We start from the raw sequence: 21,285 nt of genomic DNA on the forward strand, positions 1-21,285 counted from the left end.
CTTCTCACAACTTTTACCCCCTTCACTTGTCTTACTGATCTCAAATTATCAAGTGACTCAGCCTTACCTTTTATAACTTTTATCTAACCTACTTCTAGTTCAAGTGTTAGGGTTTATGTGTTTTTTCTTTAGTATTACTTGTCCAAAAGTCTGTTTTATTGTTACTTGAAATACAATCTGATCTCTACAAGTTTTAATTTTGCCTGTTTTCCTTTCCTTTGTTACCTCTTGTACTTGTGTCCTATGGATAGTCTCTATTCTAGCAATGTTTGATACCCTACTTCATTTTAGAAGTGACTAAATGCTTTTAAATAAGTTTGATTAGGGATTCAGAAATCTTAGAATTATTTCTTCTAATCCCTGTGGCTCTTTTAAAACTATTTCACTTAATCCAAGTCTCTGATGAAAGATTAACATTAAAATTTTCTGGTAACTGACTTTTCATAATATTTAAATATAACATTAAAAGATAGTATATATTTACTAGTTATGTAACTGAGCTTATGGACTAAATGTTTATGAACCCCCAAATTTGTATTTTGAAGTCATATCTCTCAGTGTAGCCATATTTACAAGTGGAGTGTCTAAGGAAGTATTTGAGTTTTAATGAGGTCGTAGGGTGGCATCCTGATTTGATAGAATTAGTGTTCTTCACCCCTCCGTTCATGGCAGTGCTATTCACAATAGCCTAGATAGGGAAACAACCTAAGAGCCCATCAGCAGACGATTGGATAAAGATGTAATGGTATACATATACACAATGGAATGTTACTCAGCCATGAAAAATGAAATCTTATCATTTGCAAGGACATGGATGGACCTAGAAGGTATTATGCTGAGTGAAGTCAGTCAGATAGAGAAAGATAAATGCTATATGATTTCTCTTACATGCAGAAACTAAGTGGAAAAAATGAACAAACTAAACGAAAACAGACTCACAGATACAGAGAACAAACAGAAGGGGTGGGGGTTAGGGGGGTGGTTGAAAAGGGTGAAGAGATGAAGAAGGATAAATTAGCTACAAAACAGTCACAGGGATGTAGAGAACAGAAAAAAAAAATAATGTTTTCATAAGAATCATGAGAGCTCTCCCAGCTCCTCAACATGAACCAAAAAAAAAGTCATCTGAAGACATAGAATGTAGCCCTCTTCCAGCCCAGAAGAGTTTTTCCAGAAACTAAATTGGCCGGAACCTTGATCTGACACTTCTAGCCTCCAGAACTATGAGAAAATAAATTATTTAAGCCACCCGATCTTAAGTAGTTTTGTTTTTGTTATAACAGCTTAGACAGACTAATATGTGAGGGCAAGTTTGCTTAACTCACAGAGGCTCAGTTTCCTCAAAATAAGGTTCTGAATAACTTTCATGGAGGAATTCATTAAGATTAAATGAGAGAAGGCAGAGCTTTATCACATTGTAAATACTCAAATGTTAACTTACTAATAAAATGAAGATTTGAAAAAATATGAAAGCAGATATTGAATTCACTTAAATGTTATAATACCTGGTATTTTAGAAAGTAAGAGTGTTAGCTGCTAACAGTCATTTAAACATTGTGGCTGAAGGTAGTAACTGCTACTCCTGCATTCTGGTCACTAGGGATGACCTGGGTTTTTTAAAAAATTCTGTCAAATGCCTGCTGCTACCTCTCTTCAGTAGACAGTGACTGCTGTACCAGTGGGGAATCTAGTTCCAGCTTAATTTATCCAGTTAATTCTCCATAATTCAATTATTGAAAGTGCTTGCAGGCTACCTGGAAGACTGGCAACAATTACTTTTTTGTTTAGTACTTGATTACGAAATATCTTCAGTTAGATATTTAAAAAAAAATTAAAAACAATCACCAATTATTTTAAACTAATAGAGTAATGGGTAACTGGTAGATTATAGTTTTTGGTAGTGGAAATATAAAAATATATAGTAAATTACTTTATAAGTGTGTATATTAGTACTTTTTATGATAAAAATGTTAAAATTGCTAGTAGCTATGTAACAATTATGCTATAAGTGGACACGGTGTAGTCATTCACTGTACTCCTTATATTTATTACAACACAAAAGTGAATTCCAAATGATCCACTTAAAATTTATGACTAGTGCTTTGGAGTTTTAATATCCTTCAAGAACATGTGCTTTTATGTTACAGCTTCTATTTTACCTAAAAAGTTAGGAAGGTAATTTCAAGCAGCAGTTTCTTTAATTATAATTCCCTTTAATTCCTTACTATTCATTCAACAGGTACATATTGCATTCCTTTTAAGATTATTTAAAGGCAATACTAGCTTCTCAATTTCATCTGCCAAACTATCTTAAAAATAAAGGAAGGAATATAATCAACACAAATTGAAACCTAAAAAAATTACCACCACTGACTTTTTAGAGGCTCACTGAAAAGTGTAACACATAAAAGGGCATATACTGTATGCATGCATTAAAAAAAATATATGGTCAGCAAGGTCATGATTAAGCCCTGTTCTATTGACTTACTAAAAGCTAAAGTTATTTTTTTATTGCTAGTTTTTTCTTTGTGGTTTTGCCAAATATCAGCTTATTACCATGGAAATAGTGATAGGAAGTCCTAAATTCCTCCTCAGTAAAGATCACATAGTTAATTTACACTTTTTTAAAAGCCTACGTAATAAGAAACTTTATATATTAGTTTATTCCTGAAAATATACATATTCAAAAGATATTTATATCTCTGATAAATACCCTAAAGTCACGTAGACCTTGAGGCCAAGTCCCAGTAGCGACCTTTAAAATTTAAAGTTTGGAACTTGTGTATGAATCTGTTGATTTTTTTTTTTTTTCTTGAATAGAAATGATACCTACATCTGAAGGTTGCATTGAAGATTACTTAATTTATGTAAGACACTCAGTAGAGTGCCTTGCACGTCACTGTTACCTACTACAGGCCCTTCCTGATCTGTGCGACTCTTGGCTCACACTGCAGCTGCACTCCCTCCCTCCCTGATGTCACGCCTGCTGTTCTCTCGCTTGCACATGCCACCCGGGCGGGGCGGGCCCCTCGCTGCTCTCCTAGCAGAGCACACTCCCACTCAGGGCCTTTGCTCTCTCACTTGGCTTCCTCCTTTTTCACAGGTTAAAAAGAGACCTTATCAGAGAGATCTTTTCTAAAATTTTATCTTCCTTACCCTGCTCTACTTTTCTCGGTACTGATCCGATGCATATTTATTGATGTGTTGTCTGTATCTTCTCACAAAGTATGAGTCCATGGGACAAGAACTTGCTTTTCTTCACCGCTGTGTCTTGGCACATAGTAGTAGATACTACATTTCCTAATGAATTTCTTTTGCTATTAAATCTTAGAAAAAGACAGAAAACCCTACATTTCAAAGTAATAAATTCACAGAAATACCTTATCATGACAGTTTAGACAAAGGGAACAGACTCTATTCACTTTTCAGTATATAAAATATTAGGGATATTGGTAGGATTTTGTCTACATTTTTTGAAACGATGGCTAGTCTTGTTACTCTCTAAATAGTAAATTAGGCGAAGATTTGAGTCTAGATAAATTTGATAAAAATACAATGAACTTTTATTTACTGGTTATTTCCTATAATTTTTTCTTCATATTTTATATTTAACAGACAATTAACAAACTGTCTACTTCAACTTAGAGTATAAAAAATGTTAGTTTCTATAGAGTGGCATGGGAACAGAAGAGGAAGGCAGGCAGGCAGGTGGGAACCAAGATGCAGTGTGCTTCATATGACATATTAAGGGATATAGACTGGATTCTACAAGTGTTGGGAGGCCACAGAAAAATCATAAGCAAGGGATTATTTTTCAAAAATCAACCTGGCAGCTTTCTGGACAGTCTTTTGGGGAAAGCCATTTAGGAGTCTATTGCCATATTGCAGGTTACAGAAGATGAGGGCTGAACTAATGAATCACAACATACTAGTTGACAATAATTGGATGCTTATGCTAAACGAATTTATATTTTTAGAGTGAAATATAACCTGAAGAATATTTGTAATTATCTGAATTTTACAATACAGCATCAGAATTTGTGTTAGAAGTTACCTTAAAAATCATGTAGCCCCGTCTAATTATGCACTTGATGAAGCTGATATCCAGGTAGATGAAATGAGCTGGTTAAATTAAGATAATGCAGCTTGGTCAGGGTACAGTTAGTTGTCATGATTATGTGATGGAGGAGTATATGATTAGTTTTTTTAAAACTATGGAAGTTAACAAATATAAAAAGTTAGCCATTTCCTGAAGTGTAGAATGGTTGTTGTTGTTTTGAAGCTATACAGTTATTTTGGAACTTCAGCTTGTTTTTCTCTATTCTTTGCTAGCCAAAGTCTTCTATAATAGGCCATCATATACAGAGCTTTGAAATAAGGAATAGCATGTTGGAAAAATAATAGTCTAGGATTGAGATCTGGAATCTAGTCCTGGCTATGACCCTAAACAAATCAGTTAAGTTCCTGAGTCTCCACTCTGAATTTTAAACAGTAGAGTTTGGATTATGATGTTTTATTCAGATCTCTATATAGCTTTTTTATAGCTAAAAAGAGGAAAGTGCTCATTAAAACAGTAAAGTTCAATTTTTTATTGGTGTTACTTCACCTAACTATATATTAAAAAAAATTACATATATATGTATCTGAGTGTATAGAAATTTTAGCTGCTTGCAAACATGAAGTAACAAATTTGGTATTATGCTTATGTTTATTTTTTCTTTGTTTTTAAAAATAATTTCCTCATAGGGAAGATGAGGAGCTCTCTGCAGCAATTGACTCCTTGGAATACCTTCCAGAGCAGATGGTGTTGGACATAAGCAGACATTTACTTAGTGAAAGAACTTCTGTTTGATGGCATTAGCAAATATTATAGTAGTAGGGAACCTCTGCTAGATTACTTATCTGAAGTTCATAATGGAATTTCAGAGCTCTTAGGTAAAGATCTTACTGAATACTAGAACCTGTCTTCTGGGGGAATGGGAAAATGTTAATTGTCCTCAACAGAATCAAAATATTCAAGCTAAATGGGGATATGGGTTAATCTTGATCAAATATGCGGTCAGTGTTCACATTTTCTCATGTCAGATGATTTTGACTGTTTTTCCAAATAAGGATACAGATGAGGTTCATGAAGTGCAATTGATAAATTTGCTCCTGAAGTTTCTTAATCTATAGATCTATGTGATGGAGAGCCTTGCCACAACCCCATCTGAGTAGACTGGAGCTGAGCACGTGATCCAAGAGCGGCTCACCTGTAGACTGAGGCTGACCTAGTACAGGAATAAGCTTGTCCAATTAAATTATATATTTGGGTAAATTAAATTATAAGAGAATAGTAACTGAGAAAATAGACCAGTCTGCAGTGAAGAGAGGGAAGAGTAGAATAGTCTTCAGTAAGAAATGGATGTGATGAGAGAGATCCTGTGTGGTCTGAGGAGGTGACAGAATAGTAGCTGATCTCTAGAACAACTGCTAGGTTTTCCTTCCAAGCCCTGTGTACTTTTCTTTTTCTTTAAAAAAAATCTTGAGGTGATTTGTGTTTCCAGTTCTGTGGCCACAAATCAAACCACAACATGTGTCAATGTACTTCAGTAGTTACAGGAAAGAATTCAAAATATATGAACAAATTACAGATAAACCATTTCAAATCAAAACTGATATTGTCACAGTGTCCTCTCCATAAATGAAGACTGATATTCAAATAAAGTATGGAACTCATACTTGGAAGGTGGGCAGTGGGAGTGGGCGTTAAAACTCAGAAGTGGTTCTAATCCGGTTGTACATTAGGATCAATTGGATAGCTTTTACAAACCTTGGCCTGGCATCAAACCCAGAGCTTTTATGTAGTTATGTTAGAACTCAGCCCCTAGGAAGCTCTAAGATATAGGTAGGGTTGAGAACCACTAATCTAGAGATGCTTGGGTACATTCGTCTTGACGCAAGTGACAATGGAATGTTTTACTCATGAATCTTAACAGTTTCAGTTAGTATCTTGAGTATTTTTATCCTAAAGTGAATCCTCGTCTGATAGTTTCCTTTTTTTAAGTAAAAATAATTGCATTCAGCCTTCAATATTTTAGAAATAAATGCTGACATGTATTTAGAAGTAGTGTTTGAAGCATTAATTCCATACTGTCTTGTTCTAGTAACTTAAATTTAACAAATTTTATAGACGAGAGGTAAGAGACTTATTACCTTCTTGAAACTAATTTATACACCATTTTTGCTATTTTAAAGCATGTTATAAGTAAACAGTGTCTTAATATTTTGATGCTTCAAACTCAAAAGTAACCCTTGAATAATGTTAGTGTTTCCTTTAATTATTTTTTAATTTTGTATGTTTATATGTTCATGAGAAGTGGTTGAATTGGAAGATGAGAGTGTTTGGTACTTACTGTGTGTTAACATATGTATATGTCCATATATATCTAGCTTTCTTTCATCTAGTATTAGATAACTGAACATTAAATGTTTTGAAAAAATAAGTTTATAACCACCTAGTATTTAAATAGAGCATGTTTATTTGTACATTTTTTGAAATTATTTTCAATTTTTTTATCATACTATGTAAGATAATTTATAATTAACTTTTAAGTGCATCTTTAATTATACCCCATAAATTCCTACAACTAGTACTTAAGCTGGTATATATATTTAAGTATCTAATGCATGTTTTCTTTGAGAAATTAATATATTAAATATGCACTTCAATGTATATAGAAAGAGTAATACATATGGCTCAATAAAATATTCAGCGTGACTTTTAAAAAATTTTAGAGGAAAACTATATGAAAACATTTTCTATTTTAGCATTAATTTAAAAACAATATGCTCAAAATATTGAAACAATTTAGGAGTAATAGTTAATAGAGAATACTTTGGTCTCCTAGCCTCAGTTTCGATCTAACCAGAGCATTATAGAACTCCCTAATTGTTTGTTGTCATTTTTGTATATTTCTCTCCATAATGACTTCATCAGTTTTTTATATAGATTCTGAATACTTCTCATCAATTATTACTATTTAATTTCTATTGTTTTTAAATGTAGGACTATAATTTATTACATTTTTTTTGCATTGACAAAGATATTGCTATTTGTAAATTAATTTGGTAACCACTCATCCAAATAAATCTATTATTTCCTATTTTGACTTATTTCTTTAGAGTATGTACACACTAATTTTATCTGCAAATAGTTATAATTTTGTCTTGTTTTCCACCCTAACACCTTTATACATAATTTTCTTTTCTAGATACTTTGATATTCTTTCTTTGCAGAATGATATTAAGTCAGAAAAATAACAACACATCCTAATATAATCCCTGAAGCTAACGGTTATTCCTCTAGCCTTTAATCTGTTTTTTAAAGATACATATTTGTAGATACATACATGCATATTTTCAACTACCTGCATAAATCTAGTATTTTTTACATTAAATATAAAAAACAGTTTTCTTTGAAGTGATGCCAACCGGGTCTGAGACATGAGATGGTCATAAAACTTATTTTAATACCTGAGTCACTTTTTTCTTTCAATCATAGTGTCTGTTGACCATTGGGACTTCTGATATGACAAAATAGTTCTTTCCTTTGTTTTAAATCCACACTCTGGGAGCTCTTGTTATGAATGTTTGCCAGATTACCATTTTAGTGTATGGCATTGATCACCTGTCTATAATTAATGGGAATAAAAATGTCTCAAAGTATATATAACGCTGATGATTGGTCATTTTTGTGACATGCAGATCATACGAAGTAATAGCCTTTCTTAAATGTTGAGTTTATCAGTTTGAATTGCAATTCTCTACAGCCAATCTTTGTAGAAATTTGGCATGCACTGGATACCTGTCATTATGCTAATTTTGTAGCCTGTCGGCCTTTTCATTGTTGGGGTTCATTTATTTTTGTCTTTGATATAAAGCACAGAAAAAGTGTTACTGCATGCATGATTTTTATTTTACATGGCTTAAGCCATGTGGTGGGGAGAATAGATTCTTAAAATAATTATAATTAAATTATGAATTAGTAACTGTAAAAAGTATACCTAACTTTATTTGTATCTAAAAAAAAACCTGTACAATGAGGTGTAAATTATAAATTTTTAACTTTAACTAAATTTAACAAATATTAATTTTGTGGTTTTTTGCTACTTTATAGTACAAAGATCAATAAAATATAATTCCTGCCCACTAATAACTCAAATTTTTCTATTGATATATATTGATTTAGTTATTAACAATTATAAATTCCTTTCTGTATGATTATAAGCTTCAACTGAGTTGGGAAAGTATTTTCATTCAGAGGACTTCAATATAAAAGTCATTTTAATTGAACTGTTTCATTTATGGAGAGAAGCTTAAGCTTGTTCACCAAAAATTGTTTAAATATTGAAACCCTTGAGACCTTGGACTTGGTATATATTCCACTTACACTGCTCCTCTCAGATCAAGATTCATGGCACCTTTAACATGCTGTCTGTTACTTAGCAGAGAGATTGTACCTTATTCAGTTAAATCTGCAGTTCTCTGGTCATAGTGCTGTCATTTTCTGGCTTTGACAGGTGAACTTGACATTTTACACAAAGTGAGTTTCTTATATAAGCTTTAAAATACATAGATATGTATATCCAGCATTTTGGTGTTTGCCCTTATTGTTTATATGTATTATAGTAATACTTATATATTTTGTTATATGATTTTCTATATATAGTTCTTTAGAGTCATTGTCTAGTATCCAGTTTCTGAAGAAATCTTTTAAATCAGTTAATTTGTTTAAATAGTATTATGATTTCTATATTCTAGTAATTCAATTATTCATTGTCTTAATACATTGCTTTAAATACTTTAGGGCATAGATGAATTCCATTTCAAGCCAGTTAATTTCATTGGATGTATTGCCTCTTTTTACATGTTTTTAGTATGAGGCATTACATATTCCTCATTTCTATTAGCACTCTCTTTCAATTGCTAATCTCATGAGAGCATTTATTCTTTGTACTCTTTGAAAAAATGAAATGTACTCTTTGAAAAATCGAAACTAGCAAAAGCGTGATTCTTAACACATTTAGAAAAATGGTAAAATTATATGGCGTTGAGGTCAAGTGATTGAAAAGAGACATGCAAAGACTGCAAATCTTCCTTAGTATTTTAACTTGCCATGTTCCCAGAAAAATAACATGTCTAATGTAGAATGTTATTAGTCAAATGAGGGCAATAGAAAATGTTATACTGAAAAGCGATGTTTGCAACATGCATAATTACTCTTTGAAATATTATTAGTACCAAGGCATTAATTCAGAACTTGAAATATTAAATTAAAAAAAATAACCCTTTCCCAGTGGGATTACCTCATTGCAAAGGCAGTAACTTGGATTGAAATGGCAATAACTGAAAACTGCAATATATGATTTGTATTAGGGTTTTGTTTCTCAATTATTATTTTTTTCTACAAGTTGAGGTGATTTAGGGTGGGCTTAATTTAGAAGGAGTTTGTCAAATTCTGTAATGAAGCTTTGTCTATAATTCTGTGCATATGTATTTACTTGAAAAGATTTTAGATTAATTTGAGATTTTTAAACACCTTCTGTTCATAACTGTAATTAACACATAACATTGCAAAATGAAGGCACTACTATTCTGAGAAGAAAACTTGATGTCAATCAATAAAGTTAAGAGTTAATTGAAAATTTCAAAATACTCAAAACTAGAATGTATACATAGAGGATATTAAAAATTTAAGATTAGATGATACCTCTAAGAGTATAATTAAATCAAGAGGAGAGATTAATGCGATATACTTTTAGGGCAACTTACAGGACAGCATATAATCAAATATCATATCTGAATATATACAATAAATACTCATTATTGGAAATTTATTTTTCTGCATTTCTTTAATGTTTAAGGAAAATAGATTATTTTTTAATTCATTATAATGTAAATTAGTGTGGACTTCGAATTTCAGATCACTTCATTATTTTCACCCAGATAAGGATATGTAATTTCTCATATCATCTAGCAGATTAGTGCTACTCACCTGAACGTTCAGTCATTGATACTGTCAAGCAGTCTTCTGTAAATAGGAATACTTGAACACTTTGCAGATTTTCTCTATGCTTACTAGACACTTGAAAAGCATTTTCAGTGTATCTAGAATTCCTTTGAATAGGTGTCAGTTGGACATGGAAAATGGTTTTCTAAATCACTATTTCTGTCTTGTGCTTTCCTTAAAAATACTACCACTATCTTAATCCATAACTATAATAATCTTTTAACGTATGTGGAAAGCTGATCTTAAAATAGATTATTTTTATTTGTCTTCTAAATCTATAAAACCACGACTTAAAATATAATTTTATAAAATCCATTTATTTTTACCTTTAACTGTCTAATACAAGTAATTACATTTAATAAGTTACATATTCGATATGATGATTCATTAAATATGAGCACAGAACCATTCATAAGCTTCATTAAATATCTAAAATTTTCTCAAATATTCGATATTCAATAGTTTATTTTTAAATAAACTATGATTATGAACTTAATGTTGCAAGTGCTCTTAGATATCTTTCATTTCAATCTCTGAAATCATAGATGGAAGAAATATTTCTGGGAGAAATTAGATGACCTTCCCAAATTCTTCAGCTAAGATCTGAACTAGATTTCTGGGCTTATAATTCATGAATACTTCATTTGGTTTATGATTTACATTTATAACCTCTGAGAACCTATAACATTAATACATATAAAATTTACAGCATGTAAGAACATGTATACACTCACAGTTATATTTTTGTGCATGTGTTTTTGCTATTATTTAAAATGAAAACTGTCCTTAGAAGAGTTCTTATAATATCTATGGATACTGGTGAATTTAGAACAAATAATGTTTTAATAGTGACACATAAGAAGTAAGTGTGGTCCTATGACATCAGATTCCAAAAGGGAAGTTACTTATCTAACCGAAACCAAATGCATAAATGAAGAAAAAGCCCAATCCACTGTGGAGCATTTCTGGGTGTATTAAGTAGAGGTATCCATACAGATCTTATGGACTGTAGCTATGAGGAAAAAAATAAAGCCTCATCTGTAATTTGGTAGCATGGATGTAGACAGTTGAAGTAGTCTTTGTGTATGTAAGGCTAAGAACTTGCAGTAAATATTAATAAGGCTTAAAAAAAGCTGTAGTATGGCATTACAGGTAGGCCAGAATTGAACAAGATTATTGTGATCACAGAGAAGATTAATATTGCTTGGTCTGTGAGAAAAGTTATATTGGCCTGAATAAACAAAGATTATCTTCCTAACTGAGGTTTGATTTTCACGATGCTTTCATGAGAAGGTCCAACTGCCTAATTATATTGTCTAGGGTTCTTTGTTCCAAAAAAGAGAAGAAAAAAAAAAAAAAGAAACTGATTCTAGCTAACTTAAGCAGAAAAAGTAATTCTTTTGGCAATATATCGACTACCCACAGATTCAATAGGAAGGCTCAAAAACCAAGATTCGGAAAGGAGAAGCAGAGGCTGGAAGAAAAAGTAATGTCGGCAGTACCCTGAGGTGAGGGCACTTATTTCATCAGTGCTGCTGGGTCCTCCCCACCATAGGAAACTTGATCTGACAAGCATGACCCGAATATAGAAAACTTGGGGAAACCAATTACTGACCCACTTACAAGGAGGTGGTAAAATAAAACTCAACTCTCATGATGCATGACCCCATAGCAACAATATTTGCACTTTAATGCTCACACAACTCAATTCTTCTTTTCTGAGAACATTATTCTTTAAGTAGCTAAAAATCCAGTGGAGTTACTTATCCTCCTCTTCATAGTTGTCAGGAGGCTGTGATTTATGAAATGAGCAACCAAACTGTCTCACTGTAGAGTGCACAGGGAGTGAGATGTAAAGGAATATGTGCTTCCGTATTTACAAACAGAAATATTAGGATGTAAATAAGTGCAACGTCTTTTTTTTTAATTCACAAATATAATTCTCTAATTTCAATTTCCCCTGTAAATCTTCAAGTGTGAGGATTTTCTCAAAAAACATTGTTATTCAAAAAGGGCTTAATTGAGTCATTAGTTTTTCAGTTTTTCCAATTATACTGTAAATACACATTATATATCTACAGTGATAAAAAATACTCTTCAGCTCAGTGACTTAAGCTCAAAGTGTTAGTTCCGGTCTCAGGTTAGTTCACTCATGTATCTGTACTTTGCTGTGTATTGGGCATACATCCCCAACTCTGGCTGGGTGCTCTTCTGTAATTGTGAGTCAGCTGGCCAGGAGGCTGGTCTAGGATAGTACTGGCTGGGACAGTTGTGCTTAACCCACTGGTTAAACTTTATAGTACTGGCTGGGACAGTTGTGCTTAACCCACTGGTGAGCTACTTCGTGCTTGTTCATATGGCAATAGCAGATTTCAGGAGTAGTATTGGAGGACTCTTGAGGCCTAGGCTCAAAACTGCCAAGCCGTCTTTTCACTGAGAACATGAATATAACAACTGACAATGACCAGACTATATACAAAAATAGAACTCTTACAATCTCCAGCACCCTGTCCAGAATGCCAATCTATTATCTGCAGTATCCAATCCAGGGGTCAAACTATCTCTGTCAACTAGCACACGAAGTCAAACAATGACTCTCGGAACAGTCAGCCCTAGGTGGCTAGGGCTTGATTAATAACTGATAGTTCCCCTAATTTTTCACTTCTAACTTCAGACCAACTGGAGACAGCCAATTATGTAGCCCTAATCGATCACATAGGATGTCCCACTTCTTGTTAGCCTGCCTACAGCTTCCCCATGCCAACAGCCTCTCATCAGGGTGTACTTGAAACCTTCCCTTTCCCCTCACCGTAAAGCTTTCCCACTTTTCTCTCTACCCTAGAGTCTTTGCCAAAGCACACGTGAAGATGGCTCACTCCCTGTTACAGCAAACTCTGAAGACATAGCTCTTTTTTCTTCTCAGTTAGGTGGTTTTCATTATTTTTACACCATTATGTTCTCTTGGCCAAAGAAAGTCCTAAAGCTAGCCAGACTCGAGGGGGGAAAGAGGAACTACTTCTTGATGGGAGGAGCTGGAAAGTCACATTGTAGAAAAGATGTGGTGTGCTGAGGGGTTATTTTTGCAATCATTCTATCAAACTTACCTCTGTGGGTAAAGAACTTTTATTCAAGTAATACGAAATTCTTGATGTTCAGTTTTAATAGTTATACCAATTAAAGGAAGGCAAAGGTAACTGCTTCTAATTTTTAGTATTTTAAGAATTAGCTTCACATTAATAGTTCAGTAAACTTTATAGTACACCGCCCTCCCCCCCCCGCCCTTTTTCCTGAATAAGTCCCTTAAATTTACTGATTTTGAGAAAATAATTCTCTGCAAAAGTCATTCTTGGTGCATTTAAAGCAGTGAAGGGCATGCATTAAAAAGTAATGTCGGGATATTGTTAAGGATATTGTTAATTCTTGAGAGGCATCACTCCAATCAAACTTCATTTCAGGACCATCTAACATATTCCCTAATAGACTGCCCTTTCCTGTTTGTAACACTGGTTTTCATACCATTGGACTGACAGCATCTTATAATGAACTTTGATTCTGAGCTTTGGAAAAAAAATAACAAGAACTAAAATCTTCACTGAGCAATTTTCTTTCTGGGTAACATGCAGCACTTACTGCCAGAACCAGTGAGTCAATTTTCTGACTGATTTGAAAAGCTATGAGAAAGAAAAAATCTGAAGAAACGGCACATCTGCACAAATTCCTCCCTAATTGTCTATGTACAGTAAAACTTCAGTAAAATAAGTGAATCTTTCAAAAATTCTATGCCTCAGTAGAGACATTTGTCAATTTTTCTCTGGCAAACTGAGATGCTGCTTGCCTAAACTAATCAAATTACATTGTTTATATACAGGCATACAGACATAGTATATTCTCAAAATACTCAAAGTGTCTGGTATTTTGGTTAAAATAATAATTAACAGTAGACATTTTATGCATAAAGCATTTTTCTGAGGGAGGATCAGAACAAATCTGCAAGGAGAATGTAAATGAAAAACATAAAATTGCTAAAATTAACTATAAATTTTAAGAATCAGATAAGGCATGAGTTTGATGTGTTATATATACTCTGGAAGTGTGAAGTTAACTAGGAAGAAAAAGCAATTACCTCAACCCTTTATTGTGTTATAAGACAACTTTTCTTATAACTTGTATTGTGAAAATTTAATACATTAAAAGATAAAAATCCTACCTGAATTTTAAAATATTTTATTTCTTTGTCAAAGATAAAATGTTTTCAAAGAAAAATAGAATGTATTGAAATGAAAATTATAAGTACAATTTTAAAATCACCTGAAATAATAGCCATCCTAATAGAACAGGTGATAACTCCTGGTTTTGATTTGTGTTTCCCTGATGATTAGTGATATTGAACAATTTTTCTCATACCTGTTGGTCATTTGTGTGTTGTCTTTTGAAAAATGTCTGTAGACAAACTTTGCTTATATTTTAATTATATTTTATTTTGCTATTGAGAGTTCTTTATATTTTTGGGATACTAACCCCTTATCAGATATGATTTGCAAGTATTTCTCCCATTCGTAGGTTGCCTTTTCATTTTTTGTTGGTTTTCTTTGCTGTGTAGATGCTTTTTTTTATAATGACTTTTAAGAAACATTTTATTAGTTTCCAGTATATAGTATATTGGTTAGACATTTATATAGTTTATGAAACAATCTTCCTAATTATCTTCCCTCTGGTCCATACCTAGCCATTACATTACTACTTACTGCATTTAGTATGCCGTGGTCCGCATCCCCATGACCATCTATCAACTACTAATTTATACTTTAATTCCTCACCCCTTTCTCCCAGCCCCACAACCTCCCTCCCCTCTGGCCATCACCAGATTGTGCAGATGCTTTGTAGTCCCATTTGTTTGTTTTTGCTTTTGTTGCCTTTGCTTTTGGTATCAAATCCAAAAAATCATCTGTAAGACCTATGAGCTTACTGCCTATGTTTTCTTCTAGTTTTATGGTTTCAGGTCTTATGTTCAAGCCTTTAATTCATTATGAGTTGATCGTTGTATATGACATAAGATAGTGGTCCAGTTTTATTCTTTGGCATGTGGCTCTCCAATTTCCCTGCACCATTTATTAAAGAGACTGTCCTTTCCTGATTGTATATTCTTGGCTTCTTTGTAGTAAATTGACCATATATGCATGGGTTTATTTCTGGGCTATTCTGTTCCACTGGTCTGTGTGTCTGTTTTGATAGCCATACTGTAGTTTTGATTACTATAACTTTGTAATATAGTTTGAAATCAGAGAGTGTGATACCTACAGTTCTTTCTCAATATAGCTTTGGATATTTGGAGTCTTTTGTGGTGCCATTCAAACTTTAGGATTGTTCTATTTCTGTGAAATGTGTGATATTGTGACTTACAAGAAATATATGTTTGGTTATTCAGATGATCAAAATATATTTCTCATATATTTGGTCTTTATCCAAAATTTCTGGCCCACAAAATTTCCTGGAACTCTTGAAATTTTGTAAGTGTCGAGATTGAAAAAGGTGTCTGTTGTGTTAATGAGGTGACTTTTAGATAGCACTCTGGATGGGGTTTAATCTCCAGTGGAACCGACCATGTAATTAGAGAGTTGGAACTTTCAGTTTTACTCCCTACCCCTCAACTTTGCGGAGCTGGAGTTTGAATCATTGGCCAAAACTTAATCAATCATGACTCTATAAAGAAACTTGCATAAAAACACAAGAGGATAGGGTTAGGAAAGCTTCCTGATTGGTAAACATATAGAGATATGGGAAGAGTGGCTTGCCTAAAGTGGGCATGGAAAGCTCCATGGCCCTTCCCACATGCCTTGCTCTATGCATCTCTTCCATCTAGCTATTCCTGAGTTACGTTCTTTTACAACAAATTAGTGACCTAGTAACATATTTCTCTGAGGTCTTTGAGCTTTTCTAGCAAAACAGTTGAACTCAAGAAGTGGGGTTGTGGGAACCACTAATTTATGGCCAGTGTGTCAGAAGTATAGGTAACAATCTGAAATTCTGATGAGTTTTCTGAGTTGATGGGGATCACTTAGAAGCACAGAGGCTGGGCTTATAGCTAGTATCTAAAGTGTATATGTGTGTCTGTGTGTTGTGGGGAAATCGTGTAGGACAAAACCCTTTCTCCGTAGGATCTGTGCTATCTCTAGGTTGATAGTTTCAAAACTGAGTTTAATTCTTGAACACCCTGCCGGTGTCTGATGATTGCTGGTGTGGGGTGACTCCCCACCCCACCCCCACAGTGGAATTGGGTTCAGAAACCCAATTTAAATGCCCCTGAAATTTTTTTTTCTTGAGAAAATCATTTTTTTAAAAATTTACTTGATGTAATTTACATAACTTCCAGTTTTATTTGACCCCTTTTACCCAATCTAACCTCCCCTCTACTCCCTACCCTCTGGTAACCACTAGTCTGTCATCTATATCTATGAGTCTCTGCTTGTTTGTCCTGTTTGTTTGTTGCTTTTAGGTTTATATTCCACATAAAAGTGGTATCTTGTGGTTTCCAATTTTTTATGTCTGGTTTATTTCACTGAGCATGATTATCTCAAGGTCCATCCATGTTGGAAGCAACTGAAGTATCCTACAATAGATGATTGGATGAAGAAGCTGTGGTACATGTATACAATGGAATATTACTCAGTCACATAAAGAGATGAATACTGCCATTTGTGACAACATGCATGGCCACTGGAATTTTGATAGGGATTACATTATATCTGTAGATTGCTTTAGGTAGTATGGACATTTTAACAGTATTCTTCCAGTGCACAAACAGAGAATGTCTCTGCATTTATTTGTATTGTCTTCAGTTTATTTCATCAATGTCATAGTTTTCATTGTATAGATCTTTAACTTCTTGGTTAAATTTATTTCTAGGTATTATAGTCTTTTGATGCAAATGTAATAGAATTGTTTTCATAATTTTTCTCTTTGATAATTATTAGTGTATAGAACTGCAGTACATTTTTTTATATTGATTTGTATCCTGCAACTTTACTAAATTTGTTTATTCTAACAGATTTTTAGTGGAGTCTTGGGTTTTCTGTAAATAATACAGTTGCCCCTGGGTATCCAAAGGGATGGTCCAGGACCCCTGAGGATACCAGAATCTGCAAATGTTGAAATTCAATATATAAAAATGGTATAATATTTGCATATAACTTATGTATGTCCTCCTATATGCTTTATATCATCTCCTAAATATTTATAATACCTAATACAATGTAAATGCTATGTAAATAGTGGTTATACTGCATTGTTTAGGTAATAAGGACAAGAAAAATGTCTGTACTTGTCTGGTATTGATACAACTATTGTAGGCCAAATTACATGTACTATAACCTTTTCTCCCAATATTTTTGATTTAAGGTTGGTCGAATTTGTGGGTGTGGAATCCAGCAAATATGGAGGACCAGCTTTTTGTTATCTGCAAATAAGGACAGTTTTACTTCTTCCTGGAGATTATTTCTTGTTATTTTTTTAGTCGAATCATTTATATATTAAGGATACTTTTTTCATAGTCGTCACAAATATTTTACTTTTTAAATGTATTTACTCTCCCTCTCCGCCCACCCCCCCAAGAGTAAATATAGAATTCAGTTTCTATAGATTTCTCTTTTGGGGGTATCTTATGATTTACTGGCACAAACAAAACTCATATATCTTCTATTTTTCTTAATTTTAGAATTTACTTTTTATACCTGAATAGTCTAGAATTTATCCTTCATATTTCCTTCTTTCACACATATGCTAAATTTCTTTAATTCCCCCACTATTCCATTGCTATTACTAATAGTATACTGAATATTCACAAGCAAAAAATTTGGTAGCATTCAGGCATGACTAATTGTTACAAGTTAATACACATCCAAGAAGTACACTGAATGATAGTCATCCTTCGCCAACCCTCACTAAAGCATATTCCTCTGAGTAAGGAAAGAGCTGGGCTCATAATGTGTGAAGCATGAGCTATTATGTCATCCACAGTCGAAACATTGAATTACTTCCAGTGAAATATATTGCAATTTTATTATGCCAACTCGATGGAGCCTCAGTATGAAATGAGAGTAGAAACAGTAACACGATAAAGATGTTCAATATGAAAGCAATCATTTCTACAAATTTACACAAAGTTTAAATTTAGAAAAGAGTCAGAGTATGTTTACCTTTTTGAAATTTTGTGAGCATCTGAGTGATGGGAATTTTATTTTAACATAGTCATTCCAAATAGGTCCAATGCCTTAGGCACCTGGCAAAACAGCATTTTACCTACTTAGATGTTCATTAATGTTACACAGTTTTATGTAGGCTTAAGAAAGAAAACAAGTATACAACAGCAACAGAAACAACACAACTTTATCCTGGGTGGCTATATCTTCACTATTGACCGTATACTTGATATAGTTATTTCCATAATACCATTCTTTTGGCCTGCCTTTAATTATGTGGCTATTTTTTCCTATCCTATTTGCGCCCTACTGGATGAATAAACCTCAGCATTGCCAGGATTATAGCTTCTATTTATCACCTCTTCTCAGTTTACATACTCTGCTTGAACAACTTAAACACATTTTAAATATTGAAAGGAATTAAATTCAAATGTATACTACTAGCTTTAGAAGACTGTGTGATCTGTGTCAGAATCTTGAACTGATTTTCACCCATTTAAATAGGAAAACGTGTACCCATATACTAAATGGTATAAATACATTGCAAATCTGAGGACACTCCACAAATCCAACCTGCTCTAGCCTCTAGGAAACTGGGGAATACAAAACAGTGAATAGCCCTGGCCTGGATATTTCATGTTTTTCATGTCCGTTTTGCCTTGAGTTAGGCCGCATATCTGCTTTCAAAGATAAGCAATTTCAGGTCTCATTGTGGCCAAAGACTTCTGTTCTTTGGTGTACAAATAAGCATAAGATATCTGAATGAGGTGAACGGACTCCATCATCTGGCACTAGTGGCGAACTGCTCCTTCTGCATAGATGGGATGCTCTCACGTTTGGACAGTTATATTTGGGAACTACAGAGTATGAACAGATTAGTATCCAATGATTTTTTGATTTATATGGAAAAGAAAACTAGTAGAGGCTGGAATTACTTCTCACTTCCACCAACCTTAAATTCTGTTCACTAACTAAAATGCTCTTTGCATGTTTCAAGCCCTGGAATTTTGGAGTGCCTGTATCCTAGCAATGTTCAAGTGAGGGCTGTGGTGCAGTCTTAATCAGTTTTCCTTAAAGTGCTCATGATTTGGGGAATGCTAAAAGATTGCATCCTGTGAAATTACTAGTCTCTTCCCTATTCACACCACAATGTTCTATAGGCACTCTCTCAATTTCCATAAAATTGGTCTCTGTCTAGTTTCTAGAATCCGTTTAGAGGCCTAGATAGTTTTTAAAAATGTGACTTCATTAGAGACTTCATAAGAAAAGAAGAAAAGGTCCAGGCTTTGAGGTAATCATTGAATTCTTATCCAAATCTCACAGATTATTATTACCTTGGGCAAATCATCTAATTTCTTTGAACCAGTTTTCTCAGTGATGAAATGGTGATTGCAATACCATAACAACTACTGTGTGTCTTAACAAGAGTATACACGGGAACTCTGGCTCAGATGAGGTCTTAATAAACAGTGCTTTTGGGGAGCCTGTTTTAGAAGCAGGCACTAATCTGGTAAGGAATAAAAGCAGCAGGCCAGCTTTAAAATGAAAGAGACCCTAAGAGAACTGCACTGCCTCAGAAGTCACTATCTGCAAGATCATCTTGCTCTCGGACTTTGCACTTGCACTTCCCTCTGCAAGGAAAGCTTTCCATTGGTATTGTTACATAGTACATTAGGTCTTCAAATAATGACATTTCATTCAGCATCATTTCATTGTAACATTGATGAGATACCATAGGACCTTAACATCTGAATCAGCCTGGTAAAATTGGTTTTGGTGTAGATAATTTTTTTTTTTTTTTTTTTTTACAAGTCACAGAACCTATCAACTACATAAATAAGGAATTACTGTAGTCTATTCGGGTCTCTGCTCAAAAAGTCACCTCCTCAGAGAAGATCCTCCATCACTCCTAGTTCCCTTACCCTGCCTTATTTTTCCCTCATTATATAATATGTTGAATATTCATGTGTCATAGAATGTAATTCTCTGAGCATAGCACCATGTTGTTTGTAAACTGAAAATATCTTAATTTTCTTTATAGCCTCTTTTGCCTCATACACCGGGCCTCCCTGTAATCCTGTGTCTGTTTTAAATTTATAATTGTATTTTCTCACTTTTCAGGTCAGAGTAATTACAAGAACAAATTAACTCATTCCTTGCATACTGCAATAGTTAAATATTCTTTGAATAACCTCAACTATAAAGCACTACTTTTCTTTGGTGTATTTTTCCACCACTTTCATGTCCAAATAATTATTTTTATTCTAGCAAATATGATTTTTTTTACATGGTTAACCCATCAAGGTACGTGCCGGACATGGGAGATCTGAAATGGAGGCATGCATTAACAATGAAAACAGCATTTTACCAAGATGACCTTTTCATCAATTCTCTTGGTAATTCTTCACTGAAGGTTGTAATTTTGCTTATACAGACCTGTCAATTACTTCATGTTTTCTCTATATTACAGATATTCAGGTCATGTCCTACCTCCCTGTGAGCCTATAAACTCCTTGAAGGCAAAATCTAAGGTTATTACTGCTTTTTTATAATTAGTTTTACACACTGCCATTTATAGAGTAGCTATTCAAAATGTGCTGAATGATTAATGAATGAATAAACAAGCACATTTTAATGAGAAAAGACTGTTAACTGATGCTATAACATTGGCTTAATGCTGTCTACACAACTTATTACTCTTAATTTTAGGCAGGTTGCTTCAACTTACTGTGTCTTGGTTCTTTATCTATATAAAGGAGCTGAAATATTTTGTCAAAAGATTTTGAGAACTTAATAAAGATGCCCTCGGTAAATACACAGTAAATGTTGGTTCCCTTCTCCAGGCTCAGAATCTACTCTCTTGGAAATATCTGCTCTCTTCCTGATAACGTTGGAAGTGGGCAAAGGGCCTATGCCTTCCCTGGGAACTGTACTTTCTTGTCTCTTTTCTAAAGTTGATTAGAGGCCCAAGAGTCATTTTAAGGCTTTAACTCTTACAATTAATTTTAAAAACAGGTTTGTTGTTTCCTTTGACAGCAT

Source organism: Pteropus alecto, unplaced genomic scaffold, assembly GCF_000325575.1.
Source record: "Pteropus alecto unplaced genomic scaffold, ASM32557v1 scaffold72, whole genome shotgun sequence".
Taxonomy (NCBI): domain Eukaryota; kingdom Metazoa; phylum Chordata; class Mammalia; order Chiroptera; family Pteropodidae; genus Pteropus; species Pteropus alecto.